This window comes from Haliotis cracherodii, unplaced genomic scaffold (genome assembly GCF_022045235.1).
Source record: "Haliotis cracherodii isolate W230 unplaced genomic scaffold, xgHalCrac1.p SCAF_20, whole genome shotgun sequence".
In the NCBI taxonomy this organism is placed as follows: Eukaryota; Metazoa; Mollusca; class Gastropoda; order Lepetellida; family Haliotidae; genus Haliotis; species Haliotis cracherodii.
In genome coordinates, this window is record NW_027266276.1 from 6,610,799 (window position 1) to 6,631,900 (window position 21,102).

Consider the following 21,102-nt stretch of genomic DNA (forward strand, 5'->3'; position numbering starts at 1 on the left):
TACACACGTGGGTAAGGCAAAGAGCGCAGAACCTCCCAGGGTATACCAATCTGGACAATGCTAAAAATAGAAATCCGTGACATATCAATCTGGGCAATGACAGCTGCGGTGATGTATAAATCTTAGAATCGCCAGGAATAGAGCTGCCGTGATATACCAATCAGGTCAATGCCGGGAATGGAAATGCCGTGATGTACCAATCTGGACAATGCCAGGAATGGAAATGCCGTGATGGACCAATCTAGGCAATACCAGAAATGGAAATGCCGTGATGTACCAATCTGGGCAATGTCAGGAACAGAGCTGCCGTGATATACCAATCTGGTCAATGCCAGGAATGGAAATGCCATGATTTACCAATCAGGGCAATACCGTGAATAAAGCTGCCGTGATATACCAATCTGGCCAATGCCAGGAATGGAAATGCCGTGATGGACAAATCTGGACAATGCCAGGAATGGAAATGCCGTGATTTACCAATCTGGCCAATGCCAGGAATGAAAATGCCATGATTTACCAATCAGGGCAATGTAAGGACTGGAAATGCCGTGATATACCAATCTGGCCAATGCCAGGAATGGAAATGCCGTGATATACCAATCTGGCCAATGCCAGGAATGGAAATGCCGTGATTTACCAATCTGGCCAATGCCAGGAATGAGTGTTCCGTGATATACCAATCTGGGCAATGCCAGGAATGAGTGTTCCGTGATATACCAATCTGGGCAATGCCAGGAATGAGTGTTCCGTGATATACCAATCTGGGCAATGCCAGGAATGAGTGTTCCGTGATATACCAATCTGGGCAATGCCAGGAATGAGTGTTCCGTGATATACCAATCTTGGGAACACAGAGGACACACAGTGATGCTGTTCCCATAGAACACAACCTATCATACATGTTATATTATGTCAACAAAATATGAAACACCAACATATTATGATGCATGTATTCACAATCTCATTTCAAGTGATAAAAACGCAAAGACTATCAGTTTCACAAATAAAAGGTGATTCTTTTAAATCTCACTTTAATCAGTTTCTTAAAATATCTGTTTTTAAATAATTTCATTTTTCTGTTTTTTCGGTAACTTAACAGACAATGTGATAAATCATCCTATTATAATGGCATGTCCGAGTCTAGACAACGACCGAGAGGTTTTAATGACACACATGCAAGTACGTCATATGCTCCATTAATAACTAAACACCGAACCTAGTACCCTATAAACCTGAGCTATTGAGTCACGCAGGGCTACGTGCGTATAAAGTGACTCCCTATTAATCTGAAAAATGCCTAACTTGGTCCAGTTGTCCGGATAAGCAAATATAGTGCTTTTACTGTTTTACTACAAACAACTTAAGCTGAAAATAGATAGCTAATTCCTTTCCACTGATTTACCAACTGACCTACAGATAAAAGACACCAGTGAAACCACCTGGTCTGTTTCATATTCAGATCTGTGCAAAAAGATTAAGAGTGATAAAACAAATCCTAACAAGGCTGTATGCCAATATACATGACTTCAACTTTCCAGTTGTCAACTTGTTCTGTATGTTGAGCGATGGCACGGGTGGCCCAGTCATCTAAGGCGCCGCGATTCGCATTGCAGAGTTGCGTCCCTTGGGCACGCCAGAAACCTATGATTGTGGGTTCGAATCCGGTTCGCCCCGATTATGTTTCTAGATTTGTCAGCACGATACCCGTGCTCGTGGGTTTCACCGAAGTGGTAAACGTCTGAGACCTGCATCATGGCGGGCTTTCCTCCCATATGAAGCTGGCACGACGTGATATAACTGGAATACTGTTTAAAGCGGAGTTAAACCCAACTCAGTGTATGTTGAGCAATATTCTAGCAGCTGCAACTTTTGGTGTCTACAGGTTCTACTACACTAAATCAGAACTGGTTGTGACAGTGCGGTTTTCGTAGGGAGCCTTCACTACAGATCAAGAGACATATGCAGGCTGTGATTGGATGATATTGTGTAAGATTTTTATGTCTTTTAAATGCACATCCATCCAGTAATTAAAACTGCCCATATTTTTCAATATTTGGTGCTGACTTTTTGAACAAGATGACTTGTGCTTTATGTAAGCACAGATATTTTCAAGTAGGCGACATTTGGTGCGGAACTGGGGTTGGTGTGTACAGCTTCCTGTACTCGGTACAGGAGCTGGGTAACCTAGCCAAAATTTGTGTTTTTATTGCAGCTTTAAGGCCAGACTGTGCACATATGTAAATGTAATGGCTGTTGAATGCCTAGTTATTTTTTAAAAAGCTATAACGTTACTATAGAAGTCTATGGGAAAACATTTGGTTGTGTGTAACCTACATTTCATGTGCACAAATGTTGTGGTACAATCAGGCATGCTCTGTCTACGAAGACGTGTAGTTCAAACAGCTGCATACGACTCTTCCACAAAGTTGTTTGGTCAGGGTTGCAACACTCGAGGTCTTCGTGACGTTTTTAAAAGTTTTATGGTAAACATTTGGAGGAAATTTCAAAGTTTGACGCGCCAGTGACAAAAAAGATTTCCGATGCAATTCTCTACTTTGACTTATACCACATGTTCCCCTGTTTATCATGTGAACTTTTGACCTTTGCATTCTAACACTAAGTACTCTAAATTCAGCAGATTTATTATGGTTATATAGAACTGCTTGTGTCGCTTTTATTAGAGTACAAACAATATGCATCTTTACAGTGTGCATAGGTAGGGATAACGTTAGCGCTGTGAGCCATTCCAGTACCGGAAGAGTGAGTGAGTTTGGTTTAACGCCGCTTTTAACATAATTCCAGTTATATCACGGCTTGTCAGCTTAATATGGGAGGAAAGCCCGAAGTGATGCAGGTCTCAGACGTTTACCACTTCGGTGAAACCCACGAGCACGGGTATGGTGCTGACAAATCTAGAAACATAATCGGGGCGAACCGGGATTCGAACCCACAATCATAGGTTTCTGGCATGCCCAAGGGACGCAACTCTGCCCATCGAATCGCAGCGCCTTAGACGACTGAGCCACCCTTGCCCCCAGTACCAGAGGAAGCAAATGTCAACTTTCATATTTATCAAGGGAAACAGTTTTTCTGCTTTGCTTGAGACAATATGGTTATCCGGAGTCTGACACTGTACCATAGCATAGCATGTTGTGGCAAATGGTGTCACGGAACTGTAGCCAACATAGCTGACAGTTTAAATTGTCAGGTGAGGTGAAATGGGGTTTAACGTCGCGTCCAAGATTATTGCACTTATAAAGCGGCGTGCATGCACGTGTGTGTGTGTGTTTGGCTGCTTGTACTAGTTCGGGCTGATGCCGAGTTATATAGAGCTAGCTCACTGAGATACCATGCCGCAGTTGAACATGAATACCCATCTTAGACACAGTATACTGACTCCGTGCCGACCAGTCCTTGTTTTAGCCCCTTAATGCCGAGCGCCAGACAGGGTAACAACAAGTACCATCTTTTAACGTCTTTTGGTATGACGCAGCCGGGGATCGAACACCGGACCTTTCGCTCTCCGAACGGACGCTCCACCACTAGACCACGAAGGCGGTCTAACACAGATAGCCGCTAAAGAGTGAGCGAGTCATCAATGAGTTGAGTTAAACGCCATTAACAGTATTCCAGTTCCACATAGATGCCAAAGACTAAACAGCAACACTAATAATAAAATAATTTGAATATAATATGATATCATCATAAGGAGAAATATACAGTGTAAAGCGTACCCACACATTGTACCGATTTCGGGAATCGAACCCGGGTCTTCGGCGAGGCGAGCGAACGCTTTAACCATTGGGCTACCCGACCGTTGTGAGTAAAAATAGAGATTTTGAGAAAATAAAAGAGCATTGTAATACCAAAGTGGTAATATTTGAATGAAAATGGCTTAGTAATGGGCATGGAAAAATGGTTTCAGTTTTCAACATAGTCGAGCTGTAAAGGTCAAATCAAGATAAAAATGTAAAATATCTCAAGAAAACCGAAACATGCATGTTTAACCACACTACTAATAACAGATTTACTGAATATCATTGCATTTTGAACACAAATGATTGAATGATAGAGATAGGTTTTTCAATGGGGCTGCCCTTGTTGCCATTTCAAAATTCGAAAAACACATTCAGGTGACATCATTCGTGAAGACAAGTAACTGAAGTAACAGCTTAAATGGTCCAGTGGTTTCTGAGGAGATGTAAGTGCGACGAAATGCATTTTGAGAGAAATAATGAGATGATCAAAACCCAATGTCAAATGAAGGTAAAAAAATATAATATCACAAAAAAGTGCATTTTGTACAAAAATCAGATTCAAACCTCTTGAACAAATTGGCGTGTCATATTGGTGGGATCTGGCACATGAAACTTTAGCTTCATTGATTCAGTCGTTATGACGGACAACGGACAACAGCCATGACAAAAGCTCAGTCAGGTGATCTAAAAATGAACGATCCCAAAATTAAATATCGATTAAATTTTGCAAGGGTTGAGATGGGTTTTTTCAATTTGCTTAATGAATGCATGACTCTTTGTCAACAATGACTACATATATATTTTGAAATATCGATTACACAATAATATCAGTACTCTTTTCTCGTACACATTCCGTCCTTTAACGCCGAAAGTGTTAGCGATGCTCTTTTATATTTGACCAAAGGAGCAGGATAAGGACAAACTAATTTGCACTCTGGTGAACATCAAAGAAACATTCCACAATAAGGAGTTAGCACAACACCCTCAGTGGCAACTAGTCCGATGAACCACACATCGAAAAGGTCAAAGCAACTTTTCCTAGAAATCTGGGCTATAAATCCTGTAATTACAACAACACGTGTTCCATTATTGAGTCCGATGCTGCAAGTTTGCCATGTTCGTTAATGTCGACTTAATCGAAGAGAACCGGCTCATCTGATCAACGACAGAGCCAGGTCTCAATGAAAGAAGCACGGCCAGTAAAATAGAGTCTTGTGTGGCAGGTTCAACGTCCAATTGGATGTGGGGATGGTTTCTATCAACAGTAATCTTCACGAAGGCAAATACATTAGAACCTTGGTGCTTAGATAGAGATATCGGAACCATCGACCGATGCCTAGGATCATGGGTTTACTAGTACTTGGTGTTGAACGTTTTGAGTGCCCTATTGTCCTCTGGGAATACCAGATGATGAAACGGCCAATGTGGCCTATTATGCTCAACAAGGACCTTCCATTATAGTCAACAGGAAAAGGATTATTTTTCATCATTTCCATTAGTGAGTGAGTGAGTTGGTTTAGCGGCGCTTTTAACAGTATTCCAGTTATATCGCGGTGTGTCAGCTTACTTAATGTGGGAGGTTGTGACTTGGTCGATGCAGGTCATCGATCCCAATTGCGTGGATCGATGCTCATGTTGTCAATCACTGGATTGTCTGTTCCAGACTCGATTATTTACAGACCGCCGTCATATAGCTGGAATATTGCTGAGTGCGGCGTTAAACAACAAACCAAACCAAACCAAACCAAACCAAAACTAATGTGGGAGGAAAGCCCGAAGTGGTGAAGGTCATTCATTTCTATTACAATTGCTGGTGAATCTTGGTTTAATGCAGCGATGCAGGCTGTGGGTGAAGGCCGCTTTTGGCGGACACTCAGTGTCACGGAGTTTCAGTGAGCCATTAATATAATTTTCATCACTATTTGGTCTCGTACGCCCAATAACCGAGACGATAATCGAGACGATAACCGAGACGATAACCGAGACGATAATCGAGACGATAGCCGAGACGATAATCGAGATTGACTATTCTCTAGCCGTTGACGTTTTGAATTACGTTCATTTCATGGTAGACCCATTTTTGCTTACATCTAAACTGTCCAGTCAAGGTTAAAGTCAAAGGCCTGGTTAGGTAATTTCAATAAGTTTATAAAAAATAGTTCACTAAATATGTCACGTCTTTCGACAACACGATGCAACTCCATGCGATAACAACTCCTTGGTTGGCACTGGAACTTTGTGACATATTGAATTTCAAGCAGATCAGTTATAGCATAGTATCCGTTACAATTGACGTTCGACGCTGGTCGTTCTTTGGCCTTGACGTTTTGGCTTTTCCATGTATTTCAGTTACATCGCGGAATGAGTGAGTGAGTGCATATGGTTTTACGCCGCTTGTAGCAATATTCCAGCAATATCACAGCGCTGGACACCAGAAATGGGCTTCACACATTGTACCCATGTGGGGATTCGAACCCGGGTATTCGGCGTGACGAGCGAACGCTTTAACCACCAGGCTACCCCACCGCCCCATATCGCGGAATGACTGCTAGTGGAGTATAGTGAGTAATAACTTTATATCACAGGTACTATTTTTTTTTAAATTACTACTCTGTTTAAGCCTACAACCGCGAATATGATGCTGACAGAAGAGGTTGCACAAGGGAAGAATCTACGATGCGAACCACAGACCAGCTGGCTGAGTAACGAAAGCATAAAGGACAGGTGTCCGGAGTTAGGGGGTTCGATCTAATGAGGTAAAGTTGTATTCCCCATTAACAGGATCACACGCAACAACCAGACTATACACAGTAATACTATTTTCCAGATAACACTGTCTGCTTAAACTCGATTTGTTTTTTTGTGATATGCATTACATTGAAACTGTAAAAAAAACATTTGTTAGAGTAAGTGGAGACATAAATAAGTTTCCTAACTGGACCAGTGTCTCATTCAAAATAATGAATTTAATAAAAGTCTTTGATTACTTTGAAAATAACCCAACAAACTGCAAGCAAAATAAACCGGAAAACGATTTCGGTTAAAAACAAGAAAAGCTTTCAATGCTCTTGCATTCAACCGATGACATGAAGATAAATAGCTGACCAGTTTATTATAAACTGACTTTCACATACAATGACTTTCCCAGTGTGCGGTGGTTCTGTGATATGCATACACGATATATCAATTAAATGTGTTTTCAAAAAATGTCATCCATTAAATACGGAACTCAAGAAAGACGCTTAATCAATAGTAAGAATAATAAAACAGCAATATATCTGGATTGTTCCGTCCTGATACCATGCCAATGTGCAAGGAAATGTATATATTATGTGTATGTTGGCGTAAACAAACCAGCATGATACGCCTATGGATAACCCTGTGCACACACTGGTTCTTTTCTAGATTAATAAACGAACACGGTTCGTATTTAGAGGTATGCACATAGCATCTTTAATATCACTTCACACAGGAGGAAGAAAGACGCACTGCTTTATCAGACAGGAGTCCCTGCTGCGTCTGTTAATTCCATGTATTAAAATGAGCAGTTTTTGTACATTGCAATGATTTGACTGATTCTTAGACTCATATTTAAAGTCGTAACATTTACATTAATAATACTGAAGGATTTTTCTGAATGGTTCTATCAGGTATAACTGGAATAAAAGTGTCGTATTAATATTAATATATTTTCGTTTATTACGTTTTATTACGAAATATTTTACTTAGATCGTTTGGAGCTTGAATATAAGTCAGATTTATGGTAATCATACTCTTTAAAGCGGGAAATGAGATATTTTAATAGCCATAAATTTCATATGTTCTTGCGAATATTAATTAACTTTTGAATTACGGACTGTAATTTAAGCTAAGAGTTTCAAAATTTGGTAAATGTTCTTTAAAATGCGCATTTGGGGGAAGTCGACATGTTTTTAATTGTTTTTAATTTTGCAGTTTGTGATAATCATTTAAGTCAAAGTACAGTGGTAGAAGAGGAAAGGATTTTTTCTTACCAAGAATTCTTCCAACGTGTTGAATGTTTACATCCATGTTGTCTCTGCTTTGTTCATGTTTGTGGGTAAATAATGTTTGTGTTCTCTAGCTGTTTCTTTATATAGGAATGCATCAGCCTTACTGAATTTCCAAGCCACAAAAAAATCAAAGAGTTTACGTCTGTATGTAAACAGGAAAACTCCAAAAAAGAGTTATGTGTCTTGAGACAACACAGAATAATTAGAAACATGACAAAAGTCATCCCAAAGTACACGGTAAAGTAAACACTCTCTTTACATGGAAACGTGATATTTGAAAGATAAACTTCTTATTGACAAAACAGTTTTGAGAGTTTGAAAGAAGAAACCTACTGTTGGTATGAGTCATACGCAGGTTAAAACGAACGTGGCTTCCTATTCAAAGAATGGCAAATTAACCTTAAAATGCAGCTAAAACTGTTCTGGAAGCTTAACCGGTTGATAAACTTCGAGTAATCCGACCTTTCGAGGTAAACGGTTAACGCCATTTACCGCCCCGGATTAAAAGTCACCATGATCAAATGTGGTATCTTTTTCTTTTTTACTTAGTACATGTTACACGTGAATATGTGTGTTGGCGCTTGCCTGTTGTTATGCTTTCGTGATAAAGTATTAACAAAAAACATTAGTTACCTTTGCCATTTCCAGTAGGAGTAAATGTCGAAATAGTATTAAAAATCATATGAATGAATCCCTAAAAACAATGACAACACTACGTATTCGCTGTAAGGGTACGTATGTCCTGGCGTACCGGTAGCACTGCAATTCACACAATTTGCATAGAAATGTAACTGTTTGTTGCTTAGCATCACACAGCCGTAACCCTCCAAAAAAATCTCCCGATTGCATTTCTAAGTTTGTCAGCACCATGCCCGTGCTCGTGGGTTTCACCAAAGTGGTAAACCGGTAGACCTGCATTACTCCGGGCGCTCCTCCCACTTTAAACTGACACGCCGTGATGTAACTGGAATACTGTTCACAGAGTCGTTGAACCCAAAGCACTCTCAGTCCTCTTTATCTTCAAACAGCCGAAAAAGAAATAATTTATGTTGGGCTACCTTATCAACATAAGCTATGAAGAACCATCCCTTATTAAAGTTGGGAAGAGACACGATACACTCCCTGACTCCTGACATATGCTTTGACAGAACAATACAACTGGCACATACATTAGTAATGAGCCAAACGAGTTGCAACAGCGGTGTCTCAATGCGTAATGCCGACCACAGCACGGTCATGATAAACAGTTATTACACTTTCAGTGCGACATTGTCACACAATGCTACAGCGTGTCAAAGCACAGCAGCGTCTTTCAAACGGTGTCTTTCAACTGCATCCTGTTACTGCTACTCTTTGATCATATATGCAATTTCCCCAAAGTATAGCTTCATTCTAAAAACATTTCTTTCCAACACAAGACTTCCTTTCACGTAACATGATACCATCCACAAGGATTTGGCATGTTCGGTCCCGATGGACTCAAGTGAACGAAACAGCCTCCTGGTGTAAAGGTCTATTCTTACATAATTTAGCCCCGTTAATGGAATCGCACTGCAAACTAATGGTTAAAGTGTGGTTGTCATGTTACATTTACTCTAATCGATATTATTATACATACTGAGACATGTCACGGACTTCTCCGTGGATGCAGGAATAGAAAGCAACGTATTTGCGCATGGTCGAATAAATCCTTTTATATTAAACTTGCAGCATTATCTAAGTGGGTGAGAGCAATGTTTACTGTCACGTCAGCAATAACGTAGCCATTTTATGACTTGAACATGTTTCCATTGATATTGTTTCACAAAACCTGTCGTTAAGGGAAGTATAATCAATAGTAACCAAGATGACATCGTATGCATTCCATATTGTGACTTGTACCATATGTTCCCGTGTTATTTTGCAGGTGAACAATTGACTTATCTTTGCATGTGTTTGTAACGTGTGCCACTTGTGGGGCAGGATACGCTCACATTTTTGCAAACACCTGGTATCATCACTGTTTGATAGTGATTCATAAACACATGTTCATGATTGTGGAATCGTACAATGGACTTCATTGAGAAAGAGTGGCATAACTGAAATTGAAACTGGACGTTACAATAACACTAAGTTGACGTCACAATAACACTCAGTTGACGATACAATAACACTCAGTTGACGTTACAATAACACTAAGTTGTCGTCACAATAACAGTAAGTTGACGTCAAAATAACACTCAGTTGACGATACAATAACACTCAGTTGACGTTACAATATCACTCAAGTGACGGTACAATAACACTAAGTTAACGTCACAATAACACTAAGTGGGTAAGTGGTGTGACGAAGTTCGTGCCACGTCAATTACAGAATTGTATTTACAATGACAGAGTATTGTTTATTCTTAAGTAGGGAACGTTCTTGCAGCGGAACCTCGTACACGGCGGAGGTCGAAGTCCCACTGTGGTTTTCCGGTTACACAAGTGTCCGGAGTATTACACTAATAGGCCACCTGTATACCATGTTTGGTTCTCCTCACTCTCGCTATTATAGTTACTATTAATACCATCATCTTTATCATCATCATCATCATCATCATTTAATACTATTGTTATAATTATTATCAGCGGGATAATCTTATTATTATCCTCTGCAACGAAGTTGGGGGGTGGGTGTATATAGAACGGTTGCTGTCCGTCCTTCTGTCTTTTTCTCCGCTATGCATCACCACCCCACACCCCCCTCACACCCCACACACCCACACCCACCCCCGTCATCACCATCACGTTCCCGGCGTGCCCAGAGCATAACTCGGCAAACGTTTGATATTCTATAATGAAATTTGAAATATGTTTCAAACACGTGCTAAAATGGTCCCTTTTGATGTTTTGGTAGGTTATTATGATGATTATAATTTCCAGATTAAAATAAAACATGCAGCAAAGAGGGTTTGGGTGATCCTGGCACAGTCGGGCTGGTTAGGCTCATCATCAACTCAGGGCCCTTGTCCCCTCTACAGGCAGCGAATGGGACCTCTCCCAGGAAGCGCTGCCTAGTCGAACCCACCCAGAACTTTTCGGAGAATGTGAAGACTCCCCAACACTGCAGCCTTCTGCATTACCCAGATTGTCAGAAGGGCTGTATTTTGGGCAGCAGACCCCGGTACTCTCGATACCCGGTGATTGGGAGGTACAAAACCTAAGGCACCGAGAACCATAGGGAGTCGGACAACTTGGTACTTGGGATGCAAGTGTGTGACATTTCGAAAGCGAGATCCGCATTTTTGCCATGTTTGTCCTGAATCTTGTCAATTACATCAGTGTCAAAAGGGACAATAGTAGTAGTAGTAGTAGTAGTAATAGTAGTAGTAGTAGTAGTAGTAGTAGTAGTAGTAGAAGTAGTGGTAGTAGTAGTGGTAGTAGTAGTATTGTTGTCATTGTTATTTTTATTAATAACATCATTATTATTAACATTATTTTCAAACTTAATATCATTATCGCTGTTCTCTTTCTTCTTGTTATTATCATTTAGTCATCATAGTTATTTTTAAGATTGTCAGTGAACTTCGAGTTAGCAAGAAAGGAGAACACGTGTTCATGTACAAAAAACCAATACAACAAGGACGTATGGAGAGAGCATCCGTAAACACTGACTGATCTTTGATGGTCATCTGTACCGTTTTAGATCTTTCATTGACCACTAAATATTTGCTATGGTTATTGCAATACCAGAATTACCATCAATGTCCTTATAATTGGTAGACTCCTTAACAGCCAAACGTCAATACTTTTACTATTGCTGAAGAAATCGACCCATGAAGGATAAACACCATCAAAAGAGAGCTTAAGATCAAAGCACGTTACGTATAATGAAAATCAGATGCTTACAGTTCCGAGGAAGTTTACAAATATTTGTAAAGAGAGGATTATCAACATGCCAATTAATTTTCAGCGTGGGAACCCGTCATCGTATCAATAAGCGAAACATTGTCACTAAAACAAAATACAATACTACAGAATAATTATCACGATTCAAATTAGAGAACAAATATGACCCGCGTGGATCGATGTTCATGAAGTCAATCACTGGATTGTCTGGTCCAGACACGATTATTTACAGACCCCGTCATATAGCTGGGTTCGGCGTTTAACAACAAATAAACTATCAAACAAATAGGGTTACTGCCCCTGGTCGTATAATGATCCGCTGGTCGTGGGTTCTATTCCCAGATTACCGCTTCCCGCGTATCATAATAAGTCCGTGCTCGTTGGGACCCGTGAAGATTCCGGGGTAGAATAGGTCTTCAGCAACCATGCTTGCCGTAAAAGGTGACTATGCTTGTCGTAAAAGGCTACTAACGGGATCGGATGGTCAGGCTCGCTGACTTGATTGATGCATGTCATCGATCCCAGTTGCGTGGGTCGATGCTCGTGATATCAATCACTGGATTGTCTGGTCCGGACTCGATTATTTACAGCTGGAATAATGCTGAGTGCGGCGGTAAACAACAAACCAACCAACCAACCGTGCTCGTTGGTTTCACCAAAGTGGTAAACATATGAGACCTGCATCATTCAGACTTTCCACCTTCATTAAACTGACACAGTCTGATATCACTGAAATACTGTTCAAAGCGGCGTAAATAATCTCACTCACTCATATCTTGAATCTGTTTACTGCATGGAGCGGAAGACATCGTGTATTCTGAGGCAGACTTTCTAGTAGCTATTGCCTGGGGATGATAGGTAAGGAAGTAGATCAGACAAGCAGGAAACCTATTTAACTTGGCGTGTGACCAAATCAGTGGATGTTACGACAAGGTTAATAAACGCATCTAAATAACGACTCATGTGTATTTCGTTAACCCCGTAGATACATGCAGACAGTGTTCGAGAATCGAGAAAACCCCTCGTAAACAATTCATATATACTACTGAAAGAAGTAAAAGAACACCCGATTCTTTCAAATTACTATGGTTAATCAGTCACGAAACGTTCTTTAACTTATTTTGAGTAGCATATGTCACCTATGTCTCTCAATGTGTACATTAATTCTGTTTGTGTCAAAATGTGGATATATGCGTGTGTCTTTATATATTTGTTCGAGTCTTTCTCTGTAGGTGTGTTAATGGACTTTCAGACTTACATGTCCTGTAAACAATTTTTGATTGGCGCCAAAATGATGCAACCTAACCTTACAGATGAAGAGATTTGTCTGATGTAAGTTCACACACACTACGTTTGTGTTTTTGATGAAGGAGCAAAATAAAGGTGACTGTACGCCCTTGAAAGTACGAACTCGTTGGAAAACCAGGTATTTCGGTGTGACCCAGCTGTGGAACTGAGGGGTTTGACTGATGAATGATGACCGGTGGTATTGAAATGGCAGGCTGAATAGCATACTCCCCAGGGAGACGAGCACGTGGGTGTTACAATAGCGGACGAGTGTCGAGATATTTCTGTTGCTGAGTAAATAGTGTCTGCTTGTGATGTTAAGTAGGACTAAATTTTTTTTCGGCTTCGTGCGCAACAACCACGTTACATGTTTGAGTGCTCAGCGAGACAACATCATGACTGCTTCCATGTCTGGGGTTCATTCACACTCCCAATGTCTCTTCTGATCGTTGTATTACTTAAATCTTTGTTATGATATGCACTCGAATACTGTGGGAAACTTGATATATCAGTGACGTTCACATTGAATGTGACTGAACGTACATGCACGTGCATATTGATTAAAACCTGATATGACATGATCGTGCAACTTGAGAGCAATCTGGAGTCGATAACACGTGCAGTTGATGTCAAATTTCAGTCAAAATCTACGTCAGGTTTCTCCCAACATGCACGTGCATTTGAGGGAAATCTAACACTGAATGAAACACGACATGAACTGCACGTGCATATCCGGTGACTCTGACGTGAAATGCACGTGCACCGTGATCATAAAGTGACATCTGTCAAGTTCCATGCATGGTAATCTATATTTGACGAGACAAATATATGTTCAGGAGAAATTGGTTCAATATTACGACAAATATCTGTGATATCATTGCAGATAAATATTTATAAGATTTTGCCAATACATTGACTGACATTTATCATGGGGTGACTTGACCCACGCCCCATTTCTGTTGCCGGCGTTCTAGTCTGATATCAATCAACTTCCGTGATACTTCTCCAAGTAACTATTGATGGACATCTAATTTGTTGCTATGCTTCATCTATTTCTGAATGACCGATTTATATCCGTACAGATCACCGTGTCAAGTGCTGAATAAGTGTGCACAGTTGAAATTCCTCTTTCGAGGGGCATTTTCGATAGGCACTTCATTTCTTCTCTCTCCGAAATGTAGTACCGAAATAAACATTGTGAAAATCATTATCATTTTTTCTGGGCCAGCTCTTCGGTGGCAGGAATAGACAGATTGCTGCCCTGGAAATAACTGAAAATCAATGTCAACGAATCAACGGATCACAAAACTTTCCAACATTATGCTTTTTGTAGATTGAGATATGTAGATATTTAGACCCTGAACATTGACTGTTCGCTTTCCCGTCCAGTATTGGTGGTTATTGGGCGGATCGAGAGGTGGGGTTGGAATGGGTAAAATGTGGGTGTAAACCAAATGAAGTATGTTGTAGATACCCTCCCCCCCCCCCCCCCCCCCCCCCCCCAATATCTATCTATCTATCTATCTATCTATATATATATAAAATAAATAAATAAATAAATAAAATACCCCGCACACACACACACACACACACACACACACACACACACACACACAAACACACACTGAGAGAGGATTTTGTTATTGGACCCGTCCCTTTTTAAATAGCTGGTACCGCCCTTGGTGTTATCACATTTGAACTGAGTAATATTTAAGGCGATCTTGACGTTCTAGGTTTGTTAGAAGAGTTCGGTATACATCTGTGTACATAACCTTTCCGACAAGAGACGACCACCGAAATATCTTAACAAAGAGAGACATGGTGCCGTTGCACAAAGCGTGATAATATCTTAACATAGACTTACGACGGTCGTAGCGCTAAGGTATTTCTGTACAATGGCGCCCGTCGCAGCGTCATGATGGCTGCGTTAAGCCAGCTCAACTTCTTCCAACTAATCAATAGAAAAAGTAAAGTTAACGATTTTCTTTTTTAAAGAGATTATACCGGTTCAAAAAACGCCAAAAGAACAATGATTACATATGTGCCTCAAAGTTCACTTTCTTCGGGATTGGAGTTTTACTGTTATCAATAATAGTTTCAAGTTCTTTCTCGCGAGAGGGGGCACGGGTAGCCTCATGGTCTCAGGTGACACAGTTCGCGAGGGGGGCACGGGTGGCCCAGTTGTCTTAGGCGCCGCGATTCGCTGTGTAGAGTTGCGTCCCTTGGACACGCCAGAAACCTATGATCGTGGGTTCGAACCCGCCCCGATTATGCTTCTAGGTTAGTCAGCACCATACCCGTGCTCGTGGGTTTCACCGAAGTGGTAACCGTCCGAGACCTGCATCACTTCCGGCTTTCCTCCCACATTAAGGTGACACGCCGCGATATAACTGGAATACTGTTAAAAGCGGCGTTAAACCCAACTCACTCTCACTCAATCATATTCAAATCTGTGCAAAAAGATTCAGAGTGATACAAAACTCCCAAACAAACATTAAGCTGACACGCGTTGATATAGCTGAAATACTAACAAAGCGATATCTCACTCACTAATATGAGTTTGAGGGCTGGAAGGCTGGTTGCACTGGCGTAGCATCTAACCCTGACGGCGTAAAACAAGAACCCTTCATACAGGTACCAATTTTGCTTCTTGAGACCAAATGTCAGTTATAAAACCTTCAAACTGTTAACAGATTGAACAGATATAGAGGAAGATTCATACATAGCCACGCCAAATGGAAACGATCAAATTCATAAATGTCAATGCATCTTTGTAAGCGATGGCATCTGGTGACCACAATGCCAAGCCTCGTGTGTTGATTTACTGTCACAATTATGACGATTCTAAAAGCTTTGAACTATAACTCTCACCTCAAGGTAATGTAGCACAGGTTTTAGTATCATCCTCAAGCCTTCGCTATCCATACTGTCGGACATATAGACTATCCCACAAACCAGTCCCGTTTGATCACGACGCCATGCGGCAATTAACTGTCTGAGTCCAATAAACAATGATACACGGCTATGAACATGCTCCAATCAATATCAGTTAAAGGCCAATGAGTATTAATGATTTATCACTTACATCGATGTTTCACGTGCTGCAGTCGCATTAGAACACCTGCCATGGTTATCGTCTTCATGTCAAATACTGCTGCACAGCATACAGACACAATGCTATTTATCTGACTAATCCTGTGAGGCCACCGGGATCTAGCATATCCGCCTTATCCTAAATATGAGGGAGCCGTTCAAAAGTTCCATGGAGGATAAAATCTTAAATCCTTAAAACATTTTTAATGGTTTTATTTTTCGGGAGAGGGAAGTCCTTTCGTCAAAAAGGACGGGTTTTAGGATGGTCTGGTTGTTTAATAACAACAACAACAACTTGTATTGAACCTGCTACCTGATTCCTTAGGAGATGTTGACAAGAAGTGGAATTTACATGATTGGGTGATTGGGACATGTTCCTTCTACTTTTCCTTCCCTCTGTCATCCCATTGGTTTACATGTATGTTTCACTGTGACTCCCGGATTTTCCTCCTAACCTTATATCATGGAGAGAGTTGGGTTGTAACACCGCTGTTAACAGTATTCCAGTTATATCACGGCGTGCCAGCTTAATGTGGGAACAAGCCCGAAGTGATTCAGGTCTTAGACGTTTACCACTTCGCTGAAACCCACGAGCACGGGTATGGTGCTGACGAACCTAGAAACATAATCGGTGCGAATCGGGATACGAACCCACAATCATAGGTTTCTGGCGGGCCGAAGGGACGCAACTCTGCACAGCGAATCGCGGCGCCTCAGGCGACTGGGCCACCCGTGCCCCCACAAATTTCTAAATAAGAGAATAACAAAATAGCATAAATACTAAGTCTTACCATGTATGAGACATGTGCATACATGCAGAGATATAAAAATGCATGTGTAAAAGGTGATGGAGTACTATTGAGGTTAAGCGAAAACCAAGGTTCGAGTCCCACATGTGTACAATGTGTGAAGTCAATTTCTGGTGTACCTCGCCGTGATATGACCAGAATTATGCTAAAGGCGGCGTAAAACCAAACCCACTCATTCACTATGAAGCAGAAAACGGGAATGATTGTATGTGGTGTGGGTAGTGTTAGCGCTTTCAGCATGCAGCATTAATATCAGTGACTGTTCATAAATATTTAGCAAGAATGTTGTGTGATGTGTGGCTTCTTCAGGTTGTCAACTTCTTCAAAACACCGAGAGACAGCGGACACCTTTGATTTGTAGAAAGGTCTGCTAATTCTACACGAAAAGGATATAAAGATCGCCACGATTCAATTTGGCTTCCTCTCTGGTGATAGTTATACCACCGCGGTGCTCGGCCCACAAGCTAGACTTGACAGGAATAAGCAGAAAGGAGCTTCTTCACACACCATAAAAATGTCGATTCGAAAGTTCAAAGGCCTACAAATTCAATAACTTAAAATTATTGAGAAGCAATACCTCGAGGTGGCGTTTTAAAGATGCGGAGAGTCAGAGGCACGAAGTCTCCAAGCTGTTAATTCTGCTGATCTCTGAATCTAAGGATCTTCCCGAATTCACCTTATCAGCTGTCATTTAACATCAATGGGCAGAGGACAATTTGGGGTATTCTTATGGTCCAAGTACCGTTACACAAAGGTCTCTGACGCACGTCGTGTCCCGCTAACGATGCAGGACTGTACGCGCGATTATATTGCCTTTCCACTGGAGCTACAACCTGTTACGTTGTCTTTTAAAAATGAGTGAGTGAGTTGGGTTGGGTTTAACGCCGCTTTTAACACTATTCAAGTTATATCACGGCGTGTCAGCTTGTTGTGGGAGGAAAGCCCGAAGTGATGCAGGTCTCAGACGTTTACCACTTCGGTGAAACCCACGAGCACGGGTGTGGTGCTGACAAACCTAGAAACATAGTCGGGGCGAATCGGGATTCGAACCCACAATCATAGGTTTCTGGCGTGTCCAAGAGACGCAACTCTCTTTTAAAATGAGTGAGTGAGATGGGTTTGACGAGGCCAGTAACACTAATCAAGTCATATCACGTTGGTTAAGATATTGAAAATCTCACCAGAGTGTCTTTTGATATGAAATATATCAACACGAGTAGATAAAAGTGGAAAAACTCAGAGGCTTTTCGAGGAGTTTTGCAACTTTTATCCACAAGTGTTGATATATTTGATATCAAAAGACACGAGGGCGAGTTTTTATCTATCTTCCAACGTCATTTTTCCAACTTTTTCAGAGTGTAGACATTGATAAGCAGTGTCTTAAATGTTAAAAGTACTGCTGTTGGCTTCAATAGCAGAGCCATTAGTGATGTCATTTGATTGTGACGTCATGGTAACCAATGACTTCACAGTAATCTGTAAAGTATGATGATGCAATTTAATTGCAGCGATATCTACAATGTAGAGGTCACTTGATCACACCCTAGCGATATCTCCTGTGGGAGCCAATTTTGGATGATAATAGACTATACTTCACACCATGATATCCAAGTGTGGTATCGAACCCGGACATTACGGCTGGTGAGCAAACGTTTCAACGACCAACCTACCACAACGCCGACCTTAATTAACGGATTTGTATGGACGTTGGTATGTAAATGTGTGTGCTTGCGCGCGCGCGCATGTGTGTATGTGTGTGTTGGTGACCTTATAGGTGTTAGGATAGAATTGTGCTATGACCACAACTTATTTCTGTGAAGATCGCCATGTGTCATGTCATGTATCTCAGAAATAAATATGAATTGAAACCTGTGAAATGTATGTTGTTTTGAAATATAACGAAAAGTCAAAATGTGATTTTTCACCATTAAGAGTCCATAGCTCATGGTTGGTCACATATATATCGTGTATGTAATTATTGTTTAAAGGTATATCTGTGTTATATTTAATAGTATTTCGGCCAATAAATTATTTGCTGGTCGGGGGACACGGTATATCCAGTTGTCCAAGGCGCTAAAACGTTGTGCATAATTGCCTCCCCTGATTGGTGACCGCCTCCGTGGTCTAGTGGTTCGATCCCCGACCGCGTCATTCCAAAAGACGTTAAAAGCTGGTACTTGTTGTAACCCTGTCTGGCGCTCGGCATTAAGGGGCTAAAACAATGACTGGTCGGCTCGGAGTCAGTATACAGTGTCTGAGTGGGGTATTCATGTTAAACTGCGGCATGGTATCTCAGTGAGATAGCACTATAAATCGGCATCAGTCCGGAATAGTACAAGCAGCCACACAAACAAACACACGTACAAGCACGTCGCTATATAAGTGCAATAATCTTGGACGCGACGTTAAACCCCATTTCACCTCACCTCACCTCCCCTGATGTGCCAAGATCCTATGATCACGAGTTCGAATCCAAGATTTACCCTGATTTTGGTCATCACCACCATGCACGTGTTATTGTGTTCCTCCAATGACGACCAAATCCTGTGTCACTTTCATCTCCCCTCACACATTTAGTTGGCAGCACGTGCGACAAGTTGTTCAAAGCGCCGTAAAATCCCACTCACTACATACAGGTGTTCCCGACCAATCATGTGACTTGCTACCCTAAACCGCAAAAAACCCTTAAATTCTTCTTATGTGTTTTAACACACAATAAATATATCGATATAACTATAAATTGTCAACACCAGAGAACAATCAGTCTCAATTATCTGCATAAGCATATTACACTGGGCGCAGAAAGCAAGAAAACAACGATGCAAATTGTATGAATGGATCACAGATAAATCAGTGATGACACCAGCAGTTCGCTAAAAGTGTAATCATGTCCTGCTCTACCGGTAGCACCCGCATTTTACACAATTTTCATTAAAAGGTAAGTGTTTTGATTTTGCTGAAACTAAACATTGAATTATGTCTGCTCAGTACATGTCCAGAGAAAACGTTCGTTAGGCAAGGTCCTCACTGGAAAAGAGTCCAGAAATAATGCATTGAAACGCGGAAGGATTCATAAAAAAGTGCACACTAACAAATTGAATATGGCTGTGCCAGAGCAAATTACTCGCTAACGTTCAACGTATCCTTGGCTAATCTAGGACCATTCACTGGGAAATGGCAACCGGGTGTGAAACATCACAACATTATCAGTGAAGGATCATCTCAGATAAAACATGTTACTTCGCTTAAACCAACATGTCTTGGTGAGATGTGTCACAGCGGCCATATCACTGCCGTCGCCAAGCCGTTTCTGTTGAACGACCTTGGAACGTGTGGGTTTACAATTACGTTATCTACAACTGACGTCACAATTTCAACGTTACAGCTTTCATTAAGCCACATCGCTGTGCAATTTTGTCAACGTGAAGCCGTGTGCAATGATTCTTTGCCATTGCAATCAACCGTGAGTTTTGGCAAATAAAGAGAGGTGGTGTAAGGGTAAGGCAGTTCACCCGTAAGCCCCCTTTCGCCTTTGTTTCACACTTCCAATGACACTACATTCGTAAGGTAAGGCCTTCATGTCAGCCCTTAAATTTCTTATATGGTATTAGCCAGAGGCCCGCCATGCTATCATTCTACTTTGAGACAAGGAAATATCCATGTTTTCATCGTAGTTTTCATTCATATTCTAAAGTCTTTATATCTAAGACGTCAACGCCAGAGATATACAGACACGAATATCTACCGAAACAAATTCCTTTGGGCGTAAAAGACAAAAATCTGTGAAATTTATATGAATGGGCATGCATTTTATGACTTAAATAAAGTTGCATTATTCAAATCAGTATTTAAAAGGAGGGAGTTAGTGGTGAGTGAGTTTTACAGTACCCCAGTTATATCACGGCGTGTCAGCTTAATGTGAAGGAAAAAGAAAGCCCGAAGTGATACAGATGGTTGCCTCTTTGGGGAAACCCACGCGCACTGGTATGGTGCTGACAAACCTAGAAACATATAATAGTGGAAAATCGGGATTCGAACCCGGTATTTTAAGAGAAGGCTGTTCTCCCGACTCTAGAGATCTTATATGACATTATCCAAGGCATTCTGAAAATATTATATTTGTTTTGTCGAAAATGGTAATGGATGGCGGTTGATAAACTACAACGTGTAAAACGTCAGCATACTTAGCATAATGAAATAAGAGCGTAAATCTGGGTGTGTTCCATTAGCATTCAAAGTTCATCGTATTGGCAC

General features: G+C 41.0%; 1 protein-coding gene across 8 annotated transcripts in view; it reads right to left on the reverse strand.

The window, feature by feature from the left end:
* The window catches only part of LOC139470014 (5-hydroxytryptamine receptor-like), a 189,605-nt gene that overhangs the window by 32,381 nt on the left and 136,122 nt on the right, over positions 1 to 21,102 (reverse strand). The window contains exon 1 of one of the 8 annotated variants that reach the window (XM_071252304.1): positions 16,032 to 16,112. The exons of 5 other annotated variants lie outside the window; for them this stretch is intronic. The gene's annotated coding sequence lies outside the window, so the exon portion shown is untranslated. Of the gene's footprint in view, positions 1 to 12,428; positions 12,479 to 15,817; positions 15,905 to 16,031; positions 16,113 to 21,102 lie in introns of those variants that run through there. 2 more of the 8 variants (XM_071252306.1, XM_071252305.1) reach the window with 2 other exon arrangements.